This window comes from Arachis hypogaea, chromosome 5 (assembly GCF_003086295.3).
Source record: "Arachis hypogaea cultivar Tifrunner chromosome 5, arahy.Tifrunner.gnm2.J5K5, whole genome shotgun sequence".
Lineage (NCBI taxonomy): Eukaryota > Viridiplantae > Streptophyta > Magnoliopsida > Fabales > Fabaceae > Arachis > Arachis hypogaea.
In genome coordinates this window covers 16,639,676-16,660,073 of record NC_092040.1, presented here as the reverse complement: position 1 = coordinate 16,660,073, position 20,398 = coordinate 16,639,676, and the positions used below count along the sequence as shown (strand labels likewise).

The 20,398-nt window shown below is 40.5% G+C and overlaps 1 non-coding gene across 1 annotated transcript; it reads right to left on the bottom strand.

Annotated features, from left to right (window-relative positions):
- Positions 1-4,412: 4,412 nt before the first annotated feature.
- LOC112804532 (small nucleolar RNA R71) lies at positions 4,413-4,516 on the bottom strand. Its single transcript, XR_003203144.1, has one exon. It is a non-coding gene; the product is annotated as a small nucleolar RNA R71 (small nucleolar RNA).
- Between the last annotated feature and the right edge of the window lie 15,882 nt (positions 4,517-20,398).

Below are 20,398 nucleotides of genomic sequence, written 5' to 3'. Positions count from 1 at the left end.
AATCTGAAGCATTCATCATCCGATTATAAAGCAACAGATCGAACAGAAAGTGAAGAACAGATTCACTATACGATCTCGACAGGAATGATCGACCGACAAAGGTGAAAACGCGATTCACCTAAAGGTTAATTAAACCAGGACAGAAACCACCATCTACAAATCGGCAAAGATGAACACAGAATAATGCAAGAGGTTATCAAAAGTGATCCCAAAAAGAACCTGATGAGGTCTTATGGATTGCTATATAATAACTTATAGAGACTGGCCGACACTAAAAAGTCGGACCAAGTCAACCCAAGTTATCAGCAAATCCCTGGAAAGAGGTCTGGCCAACCCTATTAAAGAGGAATTGCTATAACCTAGAAGAGAATCCCTGAAAGAGACCTGAAAAAGGTCCACAAAAGAGGATTATCAAATAACTCGACAGAGTCTAGCATGACGAAGTCGGCCCGAAAAAGATAACGTTACAAAAGGTAAAACCTCAAAAGAGATCTGAGCAAGATCACCTAGTAACGAAACGGGGACTGACATGAAAAAGTCGGACTAAAGCTACAAAAGGTTATAAAAAGTAATCCCAAGGGGTTGCTCGAAAAGATCAATTGAGAAGATCAACCAACAAAGGGGAGATAACTCGACCCGATAGACCTTGACCTTGCCACAAAAGCAATCAAAAGAGGATGGATAAAAAACAACTCTGAAAATTCCAGGTAAATGATAAAGAAAGCTGCAAGCAAGCATATCGCAGTTACCATAAAACAAAGACTCAACAAGCCGCTTGAAGCCAACCCCAAGAGCCAGAGAAACCATTTTGTTTTTCAAGATAAAGTTGCTAAAAATAGCAACTGGAGTATCAACAGTCAGCAAAACATCATTTACAAAAAGAATTCAAAGCCCACAAACCAGGCTATTTACACAAATACTTAAAAAAGGAGGTCAACCAAGATCTGGAGCCTTTCCAGCAGCATCAATACGGGGAGAAGGAGGGCAAGTCTGAATAGGCACAGCATCTACAGTTCCATCATCCCGGTTCAGAATCTGGCAATCCGGATCAGATGTAACGGGAAGAACCGAGGAGGTCGACACTTTAAGAGAAGACACTGGGGGAGGGTCAGCATCATCATCATCCTGGTCATCAGGGACAATCTTACCATCCCTCACAACATTGTCCAGGCTGACGAGAGTCAAGTCGGCATCAGGAGCAACAATCTGAAACTGCTCCATCAGGTTCTCGGAGGCGGCAGTTACGCTGCCCACAAGGTGACCCTGAAGCTCGGCATAATTAACCCGAGCAGTTTCCAAATCATCCCGAAGATGCATTAACTCCCTATAAGCTGAAACATAGCTATCCTTGTGCTTCAGTGCCATGTCCTCAGCCAACTTCAAAGAAGCAGCCAAAGCAATAGAGCTGGCCTTCTCACCCTCCAGTTCCTTCTCTACCTTCGCCAACTTCACCTCCAACTCATCCTTCAAACCCTTGATCCGATCAAATTCTGATTTGGCCTCCTCCATGAACGATTTTGTGGCATGAATCGGGATCCCCTGAACAGTACGGAAAATAGCCGCACCCATATGTGCCATCTTCACACTACTTTTGGTAATAAAATCCAGATGTTGAAGAAGAGACACATCGTCCATGGAGAGCCCACCATAGGGGGCAATTTGCTGGTCAACAAACTCGACAACATCAAAATCCGGGGCAACCAAGTTAAAGGGCCCGGATGTTTTTTGCTTTTTTAAGGAAGGAGCACCAGAAGCAGCGCCAGAAGTCTGTGGAGGATCGACTTGACGAAACCGAGGAGTAGGAATTGCTTTCCTCGGCCCAGGAGAACTCGGCACAGGAGGTTTCACCGGGACCTGAGAAGATCCCTCTCCGGCCACCTTGGCCGAGATGTTCAGAGCAGCAGTTGCCTTCTTTGCCTTTTTAAAAGGCCCTCATGGAGTCGTTGTTCTTTGACATCTCTGCAAATATAGAATCAGCCACAGCAAAGAGTTACAATCATAATAAGAGGAAGAAAAAATTAAGAAACAAGTGTAGAAACAAGTCAGACATGTACCCAAAACAGTCCGAACCAAGGACGGGTCATTCAAAAACCTTTTTGTATCAAGATGGGGTGGTGCGCCCCATAGATCCTCAAGAACAACAACAAAGGCACGCTCAACATCATCAAGCATCTCCCAGGTATAGTGGGACACTCTCACATCCCTCTGCCACTCTAGAGGGAAAGAAGGCTCATCATTTTCATCAAGAAAAAAGGGGCGGGCCCCTTCGACAGCACGAACGCTAAAGAAGTAATTCTTGAAGTCCTTAAAGGACTCATCATACATAGCAAAAACTTTATGGCCCTGGGCGGACCTGAAAGAAACCCAGGAAGCTTTCTTTTTTGAAGAACCGCCAGGCTTGGCAGAAACAAACAAATAAAGGAAAAGAGTCTGAGAGGTGTTACATTTAATTCTCGGCAGAGAAGCTGAAAATTTTTAATAAAACCCCAGAAATTTGGGTGAAGCTGGGATGGAGAAATATTATACGACCACAATAGGTCGGTCTCGAAAGTAGTGAAAGGAAAAGTAACGTTCAACTGACTGAAGAAGTATTCATAGGCATAAAAGAAGGGACGCTCCCTCTCAACAGAAGTCGGAAAACAAACTCTCTCATCAGAATCAGGAGCAACAAGCTCATAATCCTCCTCACAGGCATTGTTACCACAAATCCTATGGCGCTTCCTCAGCTCTGTGCAAAATTCAGCATCCACAACAAAACAAGGGAGTCCAGCCAATCAGACATTCCCTCGGGAACTCGGGAAGACGTCTCTACAATGTTATTTCGAGAAGACATGAGGCCAACTAATCCTACAAGTAAGAAAAGAAGATAGGGGTTACTAACAACATCTCGGATAAAGGGAGAAAACAACTCGGTCAATACGATACAGGCGAAGAAACAAGAAAAGGAAAACCCCAAGACTCAAACCAAAAGTCCTAGGGCACCCTTTAGAGGCAGTGACAAAGCAAGGTTTCCAGGAAAAATCTACAGCTTGCACACCAGCATTTCTCAGAAAGAATTTAAAGCAGCAAACATTTTTTCATCAAAGAAAAACACAAAAAAGTCATTACAGTCTACCAAGCAAAAAGCATTCCCAAACATCAAAACACGCCAAGCAGAGACCATTAAAGATACAACCTTTTCAAGAGCAGACAAAAGCAACCTTCAAACAAAATGAGGAACGGACGCGGAAAGTGGTATCAGAATAGAAACAACAAAGAACATGCAAAGCCCTAAAAGCATCGAGCAAAAGCAAAAAAGGATCATGCAGAAGACGGAGAAACTCCCAGAAAGCACACTTTCAACAAATCTAGGGCACAATGGAAACAGAAAGATCTAAACTTTCTCAAAAAAGGAGGATCAAAATCAAAACCTCATCACAAAGCCAAAATCAAAGAGAAAGCACGAAATGGGGCTAACCTGGAGACGAAAGAAGCTTCGAAAAAATTGCAGAAATGAAAGTTGCCCAGAAAATCGCTAAGCGACACCGCAAACGCCAGGAAACAGAAGCACAAGCGAAAGACAGAGAGCGAAGAGAGAAGAGAAAAAGTTGCAAAAAGGATACAAGGAAAACAGAATGAGAGAAAACCGTTTCTGGGTTTTCAAAAATAAAGAGCCAAGGGGAAATGGGGCAATTAATGCTAAAATTAATGAAGGCATTAAACCCTCGCACGTTCCCAAAAGCGCCGATATAAAAGCGCGCGTTTTTAGAGAAAATGTTCTACATTCAAAAGATACTACCAAGGAATCGACAAAATGTTTGAGTTTGGCTTCGTCAAAAAAGGACCGAAGTCAAGAACTCGACCTCAAAAAAGACCGAGCTCAAGCAGGGGCACTGTTCATACCCTGGGTCGAGTTGTCCGACCCGGGATGTTCAAATAGCAATGGAGCTTTCTTTTGTCTCCACGTTAACTACCACATTAACCTAGTTAACGTGGGCTTATGATGGCTTCGCAGGCGTTATTGGTGATCACTTTTCTCATTAACGTTGCAAGCTATTTACCATTCCACGTTAGTGGTCACGTTAACTAGATTAACGTGAGTACTAACGTGGTTCTTCCTTGCTTCCTTTGTCCTGAAATCAAGCAATTAAAGTGCATCAATGCTCTAGCCAAAGTCATGAGATTATGCATCATCAATTTATCATTCAATTCTAGCAAAAATTCTCATGAAATCATGTGAAATTCACAATAGTTCCTTGAATTAAGGTGTAAGTGTATTTTCATCAAAAACTTGCCTTATTCACTAAGAAAATGCATGAAACTATCCTAAAACGGTAAAGAAAAGGTCAATGAAACTGGCCTAGATGCCCTGGCATCAGGAAGATGTGGTAAATAAATTTTTGGCAAGATTCTACCCTCCTCAAAGAATTAACAGGCTGAGAGCTGAGGTGCAAACTTTCAGGCAACAAGATGGTGAGACTCTCTATGAGGCATGGGAGAGATTCAAGGACATAACAAGAAGATGCCCACCAGACATGTTCAATGAATGGGTTCAGCTTCACATTTTCTATGAAGGTCTCTCTTATGAGTCAAAGAAAGTTGTAGACCATTCATCGGGGGGCTCTCTAAACAAGAAGAAAACCATTGAAGAAGCCATAGATGTCATTGAGACGGTAGCTGAGAATGACTACTTCTATGCTTCTGAAAGAAGCAACACTCGAGGAGTAATGGAGCTGAACCACATGGATGCATTGCTGGCTCAAAATAAAATGATCACCAAGCAGTTAGCAGATCTTACCAAGAAGGTGGAGGAAAACCAACTTGCAGCAGTCATCACTTTATCACCAGCTCAAAAAGGAGTGAATGCAGGGGAAGAAGGTGACTGGGAACAGGCCAACTACATTGGGAACTCACCCAGACAAATCCATGATCCATACTCCAAAACTTATAATTCTGGATGAAGAAATCACCCCAACTTTGGGTGGGGAAACCAACAAGACCAAGGCCAAGACTAGAGACGCCACAACCACAATTCCAACAACAATGCAACTCACCAACATACCTCACAGAGATCCTATCAACACTCACCTAACCACCCTTCTCAACTACCTAATCTCAATCCACCATCACTAACTGAGGATAGACTTTCCAAGATTAAAACTTTACTTGAAGACATATGTAGAGAAGTCCAAGACAATAAGGTGTTTAAGGATGAAGTGCGAGCCAATATCAAAAACCAAGGGGAAACCATCAAGAGACTGGAATCCCAAGTAGGGTATCTATCTCAAAAAATTCCCAAACCCACTGATGGATTTTCCAATGACACAGAGAAGAATCCAAGAGGAGAAACAAGGAAGGTCAGGTGGGAATAATGCAAGATGATCACCACAAGTGATGAGAGGAGTGTGGAGGAAGTAAACATACAAACAGAACACCTCCAAAATAGTCCAAAGGAACATCATGCACCCCAACCCACATTCAGGGAAGAGCTAAAGAAAGAGGAGATCCTGAACCCATATGCACCCTTCCCCCAAAGGCATAAGGGTGGTGTAGCAGGGAGAATGTATTCAAGGTTCCTCGACATGTTTGCATCTCTTGATGTAAATATACCATTCATTAAGGCCCTCCAGCAAATGCCCTACTACATCAAGTATATAAAGGAGCTACTCCACCAAAAAGAGTTCATTGAAGGGTGGATAGACAATAAAGATGAACAAGGAGTGCAGTGCTATTATCCAAACAGGGCCACCTACAAAGAAGAATGATCCAGGGAGTTTTCATATTCCCTGTGCTATAGGAGAGACAATGTTTGATAAAGGGCTCTGTGACCTGGGAGCAAGCATCAACTTAATGCCTCTGTCCCTCATGAAAAAGCTTCAAATCAATGAGCTAACACCCACAGACGTAATCATCAAACTGGCTGACAAAACCCAAAAACAGGCAATAGGAGTGGTTGAGAATGTGTTAGTGAAGGTTGGGAACTACTTTTTCCCCACAGACTTTGTTATCCTGGAAATGGAGGAGAATTCCAGTCACCCTATCATTCTGGGAAGGCCATTTTTAGCCACAGCCAGAGCACTTATAGATGTGGAGCGAGGAGAGCTAGTATTGAGAATACATGATGAGCAGCTCACCTTCAATGTTTTCAAACCCTCACAAGAAGCAGATCATGATAACAAAAAGTTAGAGGAAGAGCACAAGAAAGAGCTGATGGAAGAGACAAGCATGGGAAAACAAGTACCACACCTGAAAATCCCCATTGGTGACAACCAATGTGATCAAAAGGAGCAACACCCAAGTGTAATCCAAGAGGAACCAGACTCACTAGAATCATATGAGACAAGCAATAAAACTTTCCTCAAAGAGAAAACCACAAGCAGCAAAGTGACATCAAGGGACACAAGAAAAGAGTCCCAAGGGGATGGAAAAATAAGAAGATCCCTACAGAAGATTTCTCTCCAGGAGATGAGGTGGTCTCCACCTACTTTCCATCTATACCACCCAATCTACCCACCATTCCGTCTCAGCTGCCTCCAGTATACACCATCAACAAAATCTTGTCCTTAGAACATATGGAGCTTTTAAACAAAACCAATGGAAACAGGTTCACTGCAAGAGGGGAAGAGTTGAAGCACTACCAACCACCCTAACAGAGGCCGAATGTCAAGCTAATGACACTAAAGAAGCGCTTCATGGGAGGCAACCCATGTTCTATTCTCTTTCTTTTTAATCTCTAATAGTAGTAATAAAGCAAAGTTCATGGATTCTAAATCAACTTCGACAAACAATATAAGAATCCCTACATGCAACATATAGTACATCATAAGTTTGGTGTTCAAGGCATACCAAGAAGGGCTTGAACACAATTCATGATATGAGATTCTTTCTTAGTCTTGTTACACCATATGATCACCAACAAGTTTGGTGTTACCAACGTTGCATGCATGGGAAATTGAGTGGTCGATTGATTTGTATTCATGAAAAGCATTTAGTTATTTCAAAAACAAAAGAAAAAGATTTTAATAGTAGCTATTTCACACTTTAATTCTTCCCACCAAAAATTCAATTGACCAATTTACATTCCTTTTGTCTTGTATAAGAAATCAAAAGGGGTATTGATGGTACTTGATAGGACAATCAAGGAAGGGAGATTCGGCCACTATACCAAGGAAACCTCACACTTGTCTTCAAGGGGAATATCTTTGGAAGTGTTGCCATGCAACATTGGGAGTTGGATAGCCTTGGAGACCGAACCAAGACCTTTATAAAAGGGGTGATCCTCGTGCTCATCAAAGGCCAAACCCCAATCGTCCGTCATTAAAACATCACTATCAATCCACACCTTTCAAACACCCATCATTTTTCTATATAAATGATCCCCATTCTACAACCTCTCTGTACACACTTCTTGTTCTCATTCAGCTCCATTCCTTCTCCCGAGCACACAAACTTCATCCCCCACCAAAAGTCCATACACACCCTCCCAGCCACATCTTGTGAGCCGCAAACATACCAACCATCACTCATGGCTTCATCTAGCTCTAAAAGGCAAAAAGGGAAGGAACCTATAGAGTAGCCTCCATTTGATGAAAAGAAATTTAGGACCTTTTACCATGTACTACAATTTGGGTGGATGGATGATAAAGAAGTCATATATGAGTTAGGCTTTCAAGTCACAAAAATTGAATGCCTCGAAATCACATAGAAGGTGGAGAAACGTCGGTGGGAGCTCCTCACGGATCCGATTACAATGGTGAACGCAACTCTGGTAAGAAAGTTTTATGCAAATGCGGTTAGACATGACAAGGCAGATGAATCCTATACAAGTTTCGTGAGAGGGGTAATGATAGATTTTAGTCCCATAAGCATCATGAGAGTGCTAAAGCTGCGAACCATACCCTTTGCAGAAGAGAGCTATCATTTAAGAATAGATAACAACCCTAACCACGACCAGATTATGAAAGACATTTGTATGCAGGGAGCAGATTGGGACAGAGACCCCCATGGGAAACCCAGATTTATAAAAAGAGGAGACCTCCTTCCTAAGGCTAAGGGGTGGTTTGAAATTATAAGGAGATCCATCCTCCCAGCTGGAAACAACTTAGAGGTAAACCTTAAGAGAGCAACAATGGTGCAATGCATAATGAAGGGAGGAGAAATCAAGGTTCATGAACTCATAGCCAAGGCATTCGGAAGATGGCTGAGAAGAGTGATTCTGGAGGAAGGTTAGGCTACCCCAGCACTATTCTCCGTCTTTGCAACAAGGCTGGGATGGTGTTCGAAGATGGAAATCCCGAATGGATCAAAGTTGTTCTTCCAATTACTTTTCATCGGATGCATGCTGCTGCACCTTCCCTACCTCAACAAAGACTAAGAAAGATGCCAGCCCATCGAGCTGAAGAAGGACAGCATCCACAGGAGCAAGCCCCAGCCACCTTAGACATGCACCAATTACAAGAGGCTATTGATACCTTGTCAAGGCAATGCATGGAAAATCAAGGGGCATAGAAGGAGCTTCAAATACAAATAATGGACCGTCAAGAAGAGTCACTCTCTAGATGGATGAATCAACAAGGGGAATGGCAAAAACAAATGATGGAACAGCAATTGGAACAAGGGAGACAATGGAGTGAGTCCTTCCACAACCTGAACCAAAAGCAAGATCAACAACAAGAAGCCATCCAAAAGCTAATCAACATCTAAGCACATCAAGGTGCACACATTCATGAGATGCATCGGAAACAAAGAGAACAGGTAGATCTTTTCGATGAATACAGAGCATTTTTGGAAGGGGTTTATATGAGTGAGATAGGATACCATGTAAACACCCAAGCCAGGCTCGGGTACTTAGTTGGACAACTACCTGTATTACACCCTGGGATCACAAGATATGAGGATGTAAAGGACGAATTACCATGGGTGGAACGAGAAAGGGCCGAAAAGAGTCATGAATTAGTAAGGAAGGCACTGGAAGATTGGAAAATAGCCAGAATGAATCGGACGAAAGGAAGCACAAGTGGACAAAGTGGACATAAAGAAGACAAGCAGTAAAACATAGGCATCCCCATGAGTAAAAGGTGGTGGAGTTTGATGAGCGGATAATTTATACGCTTTTTGGCACTGTTTTTAGTATGTTTTTAGTACATTTTAGTTAGTTTTTATTATATTTTTTTTAGTTTTTAATTAAAATTCACTTTTCTAGACTTTTCTATGAGTTTGTGTGTTTTTCTGTAATTTTAGATATTTTCTGGCTGAAATTGAGGGACCTGAGCAAAAATCTGATTCAGAGGCTGAAAAAGGACTGCAGATGTTGTTGGATTCTGACCTTCCTGCACTCGAAGTATATTTTCTGGAGCTATAGAAGCCCAAATGACGCGCTCTCAATTGCGTTGGAAAGTAGACATCCTGAGCTTTTCAGAAATATATAATAGTCCATACTTTGCCCAATAATTGATGGCCCAAACTGGCGTTCCAAATCAGCTTCAGAATTCCTGGCGTTTAACGCCGGAACTGGCACAAAAGTTGGAGTTAAACGCCCAAACTGGCACAAAAGCTGGCGTTTAACTCCATGAAAAGTCTCTACACATGAAAGCTTCAATGCTCAGCCCAAGCACACACCACGTGGACCCCGGAAGTGGATTTTTACGTCATTTACTCATTCTTGTAAACCCTAGGTCACTAGTGCACTATAAATAGGACTTTTTGCTATTGTATCTTCATCTCATGACACATTACACATTTCATATTGTATCTTCAACGGCATGAGTCTCTAAACCCCATGGTTGGGGGTGAGGAGCTCTGCTGTGTCTTGATGGATTAATGCAATTACTACTGTTTTTCATTCAATCATGCTTGCTTCTATTCTAAGATACCACTTGTTCTTCAACCTGATGAATGTGATGATCCGTGACACTCATCACCATTCTCACCTATGAACGTGTGTCTGACAACCACCTCCGTTCTACCTTCATTTGAGTGTGTATCTCTTGGACTCCTTAAGCAAAATCTTCGTGGTATAAGCTAGAACCCATTGGCGGCCATTCTTGAGAATTCGGAAAGTCTAAACCTTGTCTGTGGTATTCCGAGTAGGATTCAAGGATTGAATGACTATGACGAGCTTCAAACTCGCGAGTGTTGGGCATTAATGATAGACGCAAAAGAATCACTGGATTCTATTCCGACATGATCGAGAACCGACAGATGATTAGCTGTGCGGTGACAGCGTGCGTTGAACATTTTCACTGAGATGATGGGAGGTAGCCATTGACAACGGTGAAACCCAACATACAGCTTGCCATGGAAGGAGCCTTGCGTGCATGAAGAAGAAGATAGTAGGAAAGTGGAGATTCAAAAGATATAGCGTCTCCAAAACCTCAACCTGTTCTCCATTACTGCAAAACAAGTATTTATTTCATGTTCTTTTACTTTTTACAATTAAATCTGAGAATTATTGATATCCTGACTAAGAGTTACAAGATAACCATAGCTTGCTTCAAGCCGACAATCTCCGTGGGATCGACCCTTACTCACGTAAGGTATTACTTAGACGACCCAGTGCACTTGATGGTTAGTTGTGCAGAATTGCAAAAGTGTGATTGTGATTTCGTGCATCAGAGTTCCTTCTTAGTCTATCTTTTTCAAACTTTAAATAAGAAAATTCATGTATGAAATAGAACATGCTTCCATGGTAGCTTAGGAGTTTCAATTTTGTCCTTAGAGTTTTCATTGCTTAGTTTTATGTTTACTAGTCTAATGTCCTTTTTGCATTTCCACCTTCCTTACTTGTATGCCTGTCCTTTAAGTTAATCAAAAAGAAGATGTTATGAAAAGAACAAGAGTGGAGTTTTCTTGTGAAGTGAATTCTGAATGTTTGTGGTGGGGTGATTAATTAGCTAAGTTGGTTCACCAACAAGGTAGGAAGGCAACTATCTATCCTGAATCCTATGCTTGAAACACATCCTATGAGACTAACTAAATAATAAGATCCCAATAAGAAAAGAGAAAGAGCAATACAAGTTAAAAAGGAAGGAAAAATAATAAGAAATAATGCTAGGCACCAAGGGTGTGAAGATTGAGGCATGTGTCTGTGGTGTTCATGTGGAAGGGATATGCTTGGATGAGTAAGCTCTTAGGGGTGCCTTATCACTTGGTAACTTGGATTAACTAATCCGGGATTATCAGCTGAAAGTCCACTATAAAGAGTGACCTTTGCTACAGAACACTTAGTAACCCAAAGAGGTGCTGGACACCAAGGTCTCAACAAAGAAAACAAACCATGTGCCTATGGTGTGTATGTATGGGAGAAAGAGACTTGAGGGAGTAAGTCCTTAGGGGTGTCTTAACACCTAGCACCTTGAATCAACTGGTTCATAGTGTTGGCTGAAAGCTTATCATAAAGAGTCGCCCTCTTACAGAGCACTTAGCCTAAAAAGGAATGCAATAAACCTTGGAAAAGAAGGAATGATCAACAACTAGGAAGTCTCAAAGGATGCAATCAAGAGAGTGATTAAGGGCATGATAAAGGCCTGAAACCCAGTAAAGGAATGAACCTAAGTTGCTATGCATGAAACCCCATAAACCAGGAATTTTACTTTTATATTAATCATCTTGTTTCTTTCATTCATCCTTCCTATGTTTTAGTACTTGCTTAGGGACAAGCAAGCTTTAAGTTTGGTGTTGTGATGCCAGGGCATCTAAGCCAGTTTCACTGACCTTTCTTTTATTGTTTTAGGGTTGTTTCATGCATTTTCTTAGTGAATAAGGCAAGTTTTGGATGAAAATACACTTACACCTTGATTCAAGCAACTATTGTGAAATTTACATGATTTCATGAGGATTTTGCAATAATTGAATGACAAATTGATGATGCATAATCTCATGACTTTGGTTAGAGCTTTGATGCACTTTATTTGCTTGATTTCAAGACAAAGGAAGCAAGGAAGAACCATGTTAGTAGCCACGTTAATCTAGTTAACGTGACCACTAACATGGAATGGGAATGAGCTTGCAACGTTAATGAGAAAAGTGATCACCAATAACGCCTGCGAAGCCATCATAAACCCACATTAATTGCCACGTTAACTAGGTTAACGTGGTAGTTAATGTGGAGATAAAGAGAGCTCCAGCGTTAGTGGTAAATGTGAACACCACTAACGCTCCAAGAATTGGCAATGAGCCACGTTAAGAGTCACGTTAACTTAGTTAACGTGAACTCTATCGTGGAAGGGAGGAACAATGCCAACGTTAGTGACACTCACCTTTCTCACTAACGTTGGATCAAGCTAGCATTGCCCACGTTAGTGGTCACGTTAAGACCACTAACGTGAAAGTTAACGTGGAGCTAAGATTGATGAGCCAACGTTAGTGACACTCACTTTTGTCACTAACGTTGGAGATGGCATTCACTACCACGTTAACCTAGTTAACGTGAACTCTAACGTGGAGAGTAGGGGCGTTTGGAGCGTTAGTGACAAAGGTAAGTGTCACTAACGCTCTTGAAGATAGGCATGCCTACGTTAAGAGTCACGTTAGTTAAACTAACGTGAACTCTAACGTAGGGAAAGAGGGGCATAAGGCAACGTTATTGGGAAAGGTAAGTCCCAATAACGCTTGCGAAGGTTCATAAGGTAACGTTAGTAGTCACGTTAGTGCCACTAACGTTGAAGTTAACGTGGACTATATGGGGTTGGAACGTTAGTGAAAAAGGTGGTTGCCACTAACGTTCTCGAACCCGCAATTTCACTTAACGTTAACATCATTAACGCCCATGCCTAACTCACACCTTTTTGCAAGCTGAGCCCACTAATGATTGTAACTGCTTCAACTCAAGATCTCAGGCCCACATCCAAGACTTGAAGAACTCACTAGAGACACCAGCTTCTGAGGTCTTACGTTTCTTTGAAATATGGTCCGAGGAAGGAGGAACATGAGGGGTAGATGATGCGTGAGCATCTTTTCTATCTTTCCCTAGTGAATTTGCATTCAAATTATTGAGTTTAATCAAGATTTAAATATCTTTTAGCTACTGTGGATACTACTTTGAGTTGTGTAAAATTCTGTTTATTTCAGGTAGCATTCGGTTGGATTTGATGGAGTTTTTGTAGAAAATGAGAAGAAAGTAAATGATGTTGTCAACTCTGACCTCCCTACACTCCAACAAGAATAACTTGAGCTACCGAGACTCAATTGATGTTATTTCAGTGGAATTGGAAAGCTAACATCTAGAGCTTTCCAAAAATGTATAATAGTGTACACTTTTTTTTTTCCAGAAATTCGGCCTTGGTGGTGCCTAACTTGGGAAGTCCCAAGTTAGGCGCCAAAGGAAGACTTTACTATGAGTTGTGCGCTGCATGGGTGGCGCCTAACTTGGCTTTTCCCAAGTTAGGCGTCAGGACAAGAGAAAGGTCTCCAAATGAGCACAGCCAAGGTGGCGCCTAACTTGGAGTTTCTCAAGTTAGGCGCCAGGATAACCATCAACACCCAATTCTATTCGGCTAGGCTCAAGTTAGGAGCCATCTCCATAAAGTTTGGCGCCAGGTACAAGCAATGCGCCCCCAATCCTTGCTGCCTCCTCCAAGTCCAACTTTAACATCCTCAGGTTAGGCGCTACTCCTATGAAAGGCAATGGTCCCCACTCATCCATCAAAGATGCACGAAGATATTACTCATTTTTTATTAAAACTTTATTTTATTTATAAATAGGAAAAGATATTATTTAATTTTATAGAATATATTTTACATTAGCGAATGATGAATATAAACTAGAATTGAACTTAACCCTCTAATTGGAATCAAGTGGTCAAAGAATTGGCAGTTGATGAAGGTTAGAGGAGACTAAAAAGGTCTAAGGAATTAGGGTTTAGTCACATATAGTTTGCCGTGAATTGAATCTTTCATGATTAAAAAAGTTAGTAAGAAAAGTTAATCAGGAAAATAAATATATCTTAAACCTTAACTGCTTTACTTATATATTTCACAACCCATTTACTGCTTGCTTTCTGATTTTCTGAATTTATTGTTGATGCAATTGAACTCTCAAAACACCGTTTGCTATTTGTCTAAGTAAGTAAATCACGCAATCATTGTTGCTTAGTCCATCAATCCTCATGGGATCGACCCTCATTCACTTGAGGTACTACTTGGTACGACCCGGTGTACTTGCCGGCTAGTTTGTGGACTTTAAATTTTGCACCAAGTTTTTGGCGCCGTTGCCGGGGATTGACTGTGATTGACAACTATTAGTTGTTTGATTAGTTAGATTAGCATTTTAGTTTTAATTTTATTTATTTTTTCTCGTTAATTTTTGAAATTTACTTTTATTAGTTTTTCCTTAATTTCTGAAATTAAGTTTGGTGTTACCTAGTTAATTTTATTTTTATTTTCTTGTTCATTTTTTTTATAAAATTCAAAATTTCAAGTTTAATTCTTAGTACAATTTTCGAAAATTTCTTGTCTTAATTGTTTAGTGATTTATTTTATTTTCTTGCACAGGTTACCTCACTGGGAACTCTCTACACTCTGACGTAGAGACTCCCACTTTTCTTGTCTTTTGTTGTTTTATGAGCAGGAATATAGATAAGGAACCTCTTATAGATTTTGATCCTGAGCCTAAAAGGACTTTGAGGTGATGCTTGCAACAAGCTAGACTTTACAAGGCTAGTGAAAATCTAAGTGAGACCTTTAAAAAGGAAGGTGCAGAGTCCAATATGGATCATAATCATGCTATTAATGCCATTGTGGCAAATATGAATGAGAATGAACAACCAAGAAGAGTACTTACCTCATACACTGCCCCCAATCCAAATCTTTATGAGAATAGTATTGTGGGGTCTCCTATAGCTGCAAACAATTTTGAGCTGAAGCCTCAGTTAGTCACTTTGGTGTAGTAGAATAGTCAGTATCATAGACTCCCACAGGAAGATCCAAACCATTTTATTTCTAACTTCCTGTAGATTTGTGATACTATGAAAACAAATGGAGTGAACCTTAAGGTTTATAAGCTCATACTATTTCCATTTACTATGAGGGATAGAGCAAGGCTGTGGCTAGATTCTCAGCCCAAGGAGAGCCTGGACACTTGGGATAAGGTAGTCACTGGGTTTTTGTCTAAATTCTTCCCACCACAAAAACTGACTAAGCTAAGGGTGGGGGTTTAAAACTTCAGGCAGAGAGACGGTGAGACCCTCTATGAAGCCTAGGAGAGGTACAAGCTGTTGACCAGGCAATGCCCCCTTGACATGTTTTCTAGATGGACTCAATTGGAGATTTTTTACGAAGGCTTATGCGAAATGTCCAAAATGTGTTTAGCTAATTCTGTAAGTAGTTCATTGCACATGAAAAAGACGCCTGAAGAGACTACTGAGCTTATTGAATTGGTTGCTAACAACCAATATCTCTACTCATCTAATAGGAATCCTGTGAACTCTAGGACTCCTCAGAAGAAAGGCATTTTGGAAGTAGAGACCTTGGATGCTATTTTTGCTCAGAACAAGGTTATGTCTTAACAGATTAAGATGCTTACTCAACACTTGAGTGGGATGCAGGTTTTAGCTGTTAATGCTCATAATGCCCCTCAAGAGGCTCCTTATGACATGACTGGTAACTTCATGCAAGGTGAGAATTATGATTATGCTCAATTTCCTTCTGAATAGGTCAACTACATGGGGAATTCTCCTAGAAACCCCAATAATGATCCATACTCCAAGACCTTTAATCAGGGATGGAAAAATCACCGAAATTTTGGGTGGAGAGAGAAACTTCAGAGGCCATAGAATTTTAACAATAATTCTCAGGGCGATTTTCAATAGAATAATTATAATAACCGCCAGTTTCAGTCTTCTCAACAACAACCACCTCAGCAGGAAAATTCCCAACCCCAGAAGAACACTAATTTGGAAGCACTACTGGCTAGTTTTATACAGGAGACTAGAGCTTCACTCAAAAACTTAGAGGTACAAGTAGACCAATTGAGCAAGCAAGTACTTGAAAGGCCTCTAAATACACTTCTTGGTGATACATTGGTAAACCCAAGAGAAGATTGCAAGGCTATTCAATTGAGAAGTGGTAAAGTAGCTGGTTTTGAGACTAAGGTCAATGAGAAGCTAATTGAAAAAGAAGCTCCAGAGGAGAAGAAATAGGAGGTGGAGCACGTCCCTCCTAGGCATGCAGATAATCCATTCCCAATCTCTCTTGACACTCATCTTACATTGCCTAAGGCTCCTTAGTACAAGCCTAAAATGCCATATCCTCAGAGGCTTTAGAAGGCTTCCAAAGCCACGCAATTTTATAGATTTTTAGAAGGCTTCAAGAAGCTTCAAATCAATATTTCTTTTGCTGAGGCTCTTGAGCAAATTCCTCCCTATGCTAAATTCATGAAAGAACTGTTGACTAACAAGAGAATTGGAAGGAAAATAAGACAGTGATGTTGACCAAGGAATGCAGTGCTATTATTCAACATAACCTACCTGAGAAGATGCAGGACCCAGGAACCTTTGTAATTCCTTGCACCATTGGAGATGTCACTATTCAAAGAGCTTTATGTGATCTTGGAGCTAGAATCAACCTCATGCCACTTTTAGTGATGAAAAATCTCCAAATTGTGGAGGTAAAACCCACTCGTATTTCTCTTTAACTTGCTGATCTTTCTATTAAAATTCCTGTAGGGGTTGTTGAGGATTTACTTGTCAATGTGGGCCCATTTATTTTTCTTGCTGATTTTGTCATATTGGATATGGAAGAGGATACAAATTTCTCTGTTATTCTTAGAAGACCCTTTTTAGCTATAGGTAAAGCTCTGATTAATGTGCAAAAAGGCGAATTAACCCTGAGGGTCAATGAAGAACAGGTGCTCCTTAATGTGTTTAGAGCTATTAACACCCTAATGATTCTGAGGGGTGTATGAATTGTTGAACCACTTTTTCAAGAGGTGCTAGAAGCCAAGGTAGTTGATGACATTCTAGATCCTCTCTCTGAGGATGATTTGCTTGAGATTGATGATTCACCACCTCAGAAAGATATGGTGAGCACGCCTAATACAAAGGGAGAAGTCCCTAAACTTAAGTTCAAGCCTTTGCCTCCTTCTTTGAAATATGTGTTCTTAGGTGAAAATGATTCATACCCAGTGATTATTAGCTCTTCCTTGAAGTCTGAGGAGGAAGAGGCGCTTATCACAGTGCTCAAGAGTCATAAAACAGTCTTTCTTTTCAGCAGGGAGTTGTATTTCCTTGAAAACATTAAGAATTATTTGTTCATCGTGTGCCCTCAAGATTATCTCTCCTTTTTCTACATCTATGATGGCTCTTGCTGTGGCTATAAAGGGTCTTCCCAGTATGATTGAATTACTTCCTTCTTCGTCTAAGTCTAGAATCACAAAATCTGCTGGAAAGATGAACTTGCCCACCTTGATTAGGAGATTTTCTACCACTCCATTGGGTATGATGAGTGACCTATCAGTTAGTTGCAACGACATTCTTGTAGGCTTTATTTCCTCTATAGATAGCTTTCTCATCATAGAAAGTGGCATCAAGTTGATGCTTGAGCCTAAATCACACAAGGACTTATCAATTAGCATGTTACCAATGGTACATGGTATAAAGGAACTCCCAAGATCTTTGAGTTTTGGTGGTAAGCCTTTCTGAATCACAGCACTGCACTCTTGAGTTAGGATCACAATTTCTTTTTCTTTCTAACTTTTCTTCTTGTTGATGAGCTCCTTGAGGAATTTCGCATATAGCGGCATTTGTTCCAATGCCTCAACAGATGGGAGGTTGATCTCTAGGGTTGTGTTGTGGATAAAAGGTGGATGGGGGAGGATCGTTTTGAGGTTTTCTATATGGATTGTGGTTAGTGGGTTGATGATTTTTGTGGTTTGTGTCGTAAAAGTTGTTTGGGTTAGAAGTCCTCTGCCATGAATTCTAGTTCTCTCCCCATTTCAGATTGGGATGGTTCCTCCATGAAGAGTTGTAGGTGTCTCCATGGAAGTCATTTTGTCCAAAACCTGGGTTGTGCATGTATTGAACTTGTTCAGGTTGCTGCTCACTATTGTAAGCTTCATAGCTCTCTTCTTTTTGCCCCCACACAATTGGAGGTTGGTTGGTTGTACTCACTACAGCTAGTTGCAATCCATCCATCCTCTTTGACATCATCTCCATTTGTTGTTGAAGTTGCTGGTGCATGAGCTTGTTCTAAGCTAAGATTGCATCAACACCTTCAAGCTCATAAACGCCTCTTTTCGGAGCTGCTTGTTTTTCTAGCCATTGAGTGGCCTTGTTCCTTAAAGAAAATGGGATAGGAGCAGCTTGTAAATGTCAGGATGCACTCCATTGGTCTTGACTGTGTCACAGATTCTTAAGAAAATAGAGAGATGTTGATTTGGGTCTTCAGCAGCACTTCCTCCATATTGGCAGTTATTATGAACTAGAGTGATGAGATGGGGTTTGAGTTCAAAATTATGAGCATGGACATTGGGAGTAAGGATGTTGTTCCCATAATTTCTTGGATTAGGGATGGTATAGGAGGCTAACACTCTCTTTGGAGGCTGACCATTGTTGTTGGCCACATCCTCAGGTAGATTGTGGAGGTTATCCTCCATCTCTTGGTCTTCCTCTAAAGAATATTCTTCTCCATCACTCCCTTTCCTCTTGCTTCACTTCTTAGTCTCAGGAAGGTTCTCTCTGGTTCAGAATCAAAGGAGGTGGATGCACCTCTTCTTCCCCCTGGCATACACAACACAAAACAAACCAAAAGCAAAACAGAACACTCTATTGCTTGAGTAGTGTCAGAGTTAGTAGACACAATGTGTCAAACAGTTAGTAGGCTTCAAAGAAAACAAAGAAAAATGCTTAATCGAGACTATCACCTACTTAATCATTGTCAATCTTAATCAATCCCCGGCAACAGTGCCAAAAACTTGATGGGACAAAAAACGTATATGCACAAACTACTGGCAAGTATACCGGGTCGCATTAAGTAGTAAAACTCACAAGAGTGAGGTCGATGCCATAGGGACTGATGGATCAAGAAATTTTAGTTGGGTGATGAGTCTAGTCAAGCTAATATTGAAAGGAGTTTGGTGAAATTAAATGAGCAGAAAGTAAATCCACAATGAAAGTAGAGCAACAAAATATAAAGTACTGGAAATATAAATGCTAGAAAGTAAAGGACTAGAGAATTAAATGCTGAAAAGTAAAGGGGTAGAAGCTTAAAGTGCAAGAAACTTAAATGAGCTGAATCTTAAATTGCAAGAAATGTAAATGACTTGAATCTTAAATTGCAAGAAAGTAAAGGCACAAATGTAAATGGCAATAGAAACGTAAAATGCATGAAAAGTAAAGGAGCTTTGGGTGCTGGGAATCAAGAAAGCAATAAATCAAAGCAATTCAAGTGAATTCAAGGCAATCTATAATGAAGAAAATCAAAGAGAAAGATTCATTAGGGATTGGAGATATCATAATCCATCATGAATTAAATGGGTCTCAACTTCATTCTCAATCATATGAAGTAGATCTATGGCAGATTGTAACTGATTTGATCCCAATTACTTGGCAACCTAATCTCTCTAAACATAGTCAATCTTGCCAATTCCTTGATCTAACTTTCATGAGAAGAGGTTAAGAACATTCTCTTATCCATAAGCCACATGTAAGACCCAAAATCTTTGAAAAGTCTTATTATGAGCAAGTCTCAAATCCTATAGTTATTTATAGCCTTAATTTCAGAAATTATTTTATTAAAGATAATTAAGGCAAGTTTTGATTTATTGGATTTGAGACGAGTTATGATCCTTATCCAATTTTACAATTGTTGGGTTATTTTCTATATTTAAATTATAAATTTAGCAGTTGTGAAATAATAAGGATTTTATATGTTTTGGACTAAGTAACTAATATTTTAAATATTAGTACTGTTATTTTGAAAAATAAAGAAATTAATTATATTATTTCTAATTTTTAGATTTGGGCATTTTATAGAAAATAATTTGTGAAAATGATGAACAAATGGTATTTTCTATATATAATTAGTGTTGGATTTACATTAGGTTTCAATTACTATATTATTCCCAATTTTATGTGAAATTACCATGATGCCCTTAACCCAAATTTTCAAAATAAAACCCTAACCCATGACCCGGTTCCCTTTAGCCACACCCCCAACCATTCCTTTCTCTCAGCAGCGGCAACACAAGCTGAGTTTCCCTTGTGTTCCCTGAAAGAAACAGAAAACAAACAATGAAAGAAAGAGATCTGAGGCAGAAAGGGAGTCGGAGAGACAGGGGCGGCGCCACAGCCCGGGGCTCACTGCCGTCGCAGTCGCCGTCGCGCCTTCTGCGATCAGCCTCGCCGTCCGTCTTGCTTTCCGTCAAGTCCGCCCCGCTGCTGACGTCGCCGAACCAGGCTGAGAGAGAGAGAGAGAGAGATCGAAG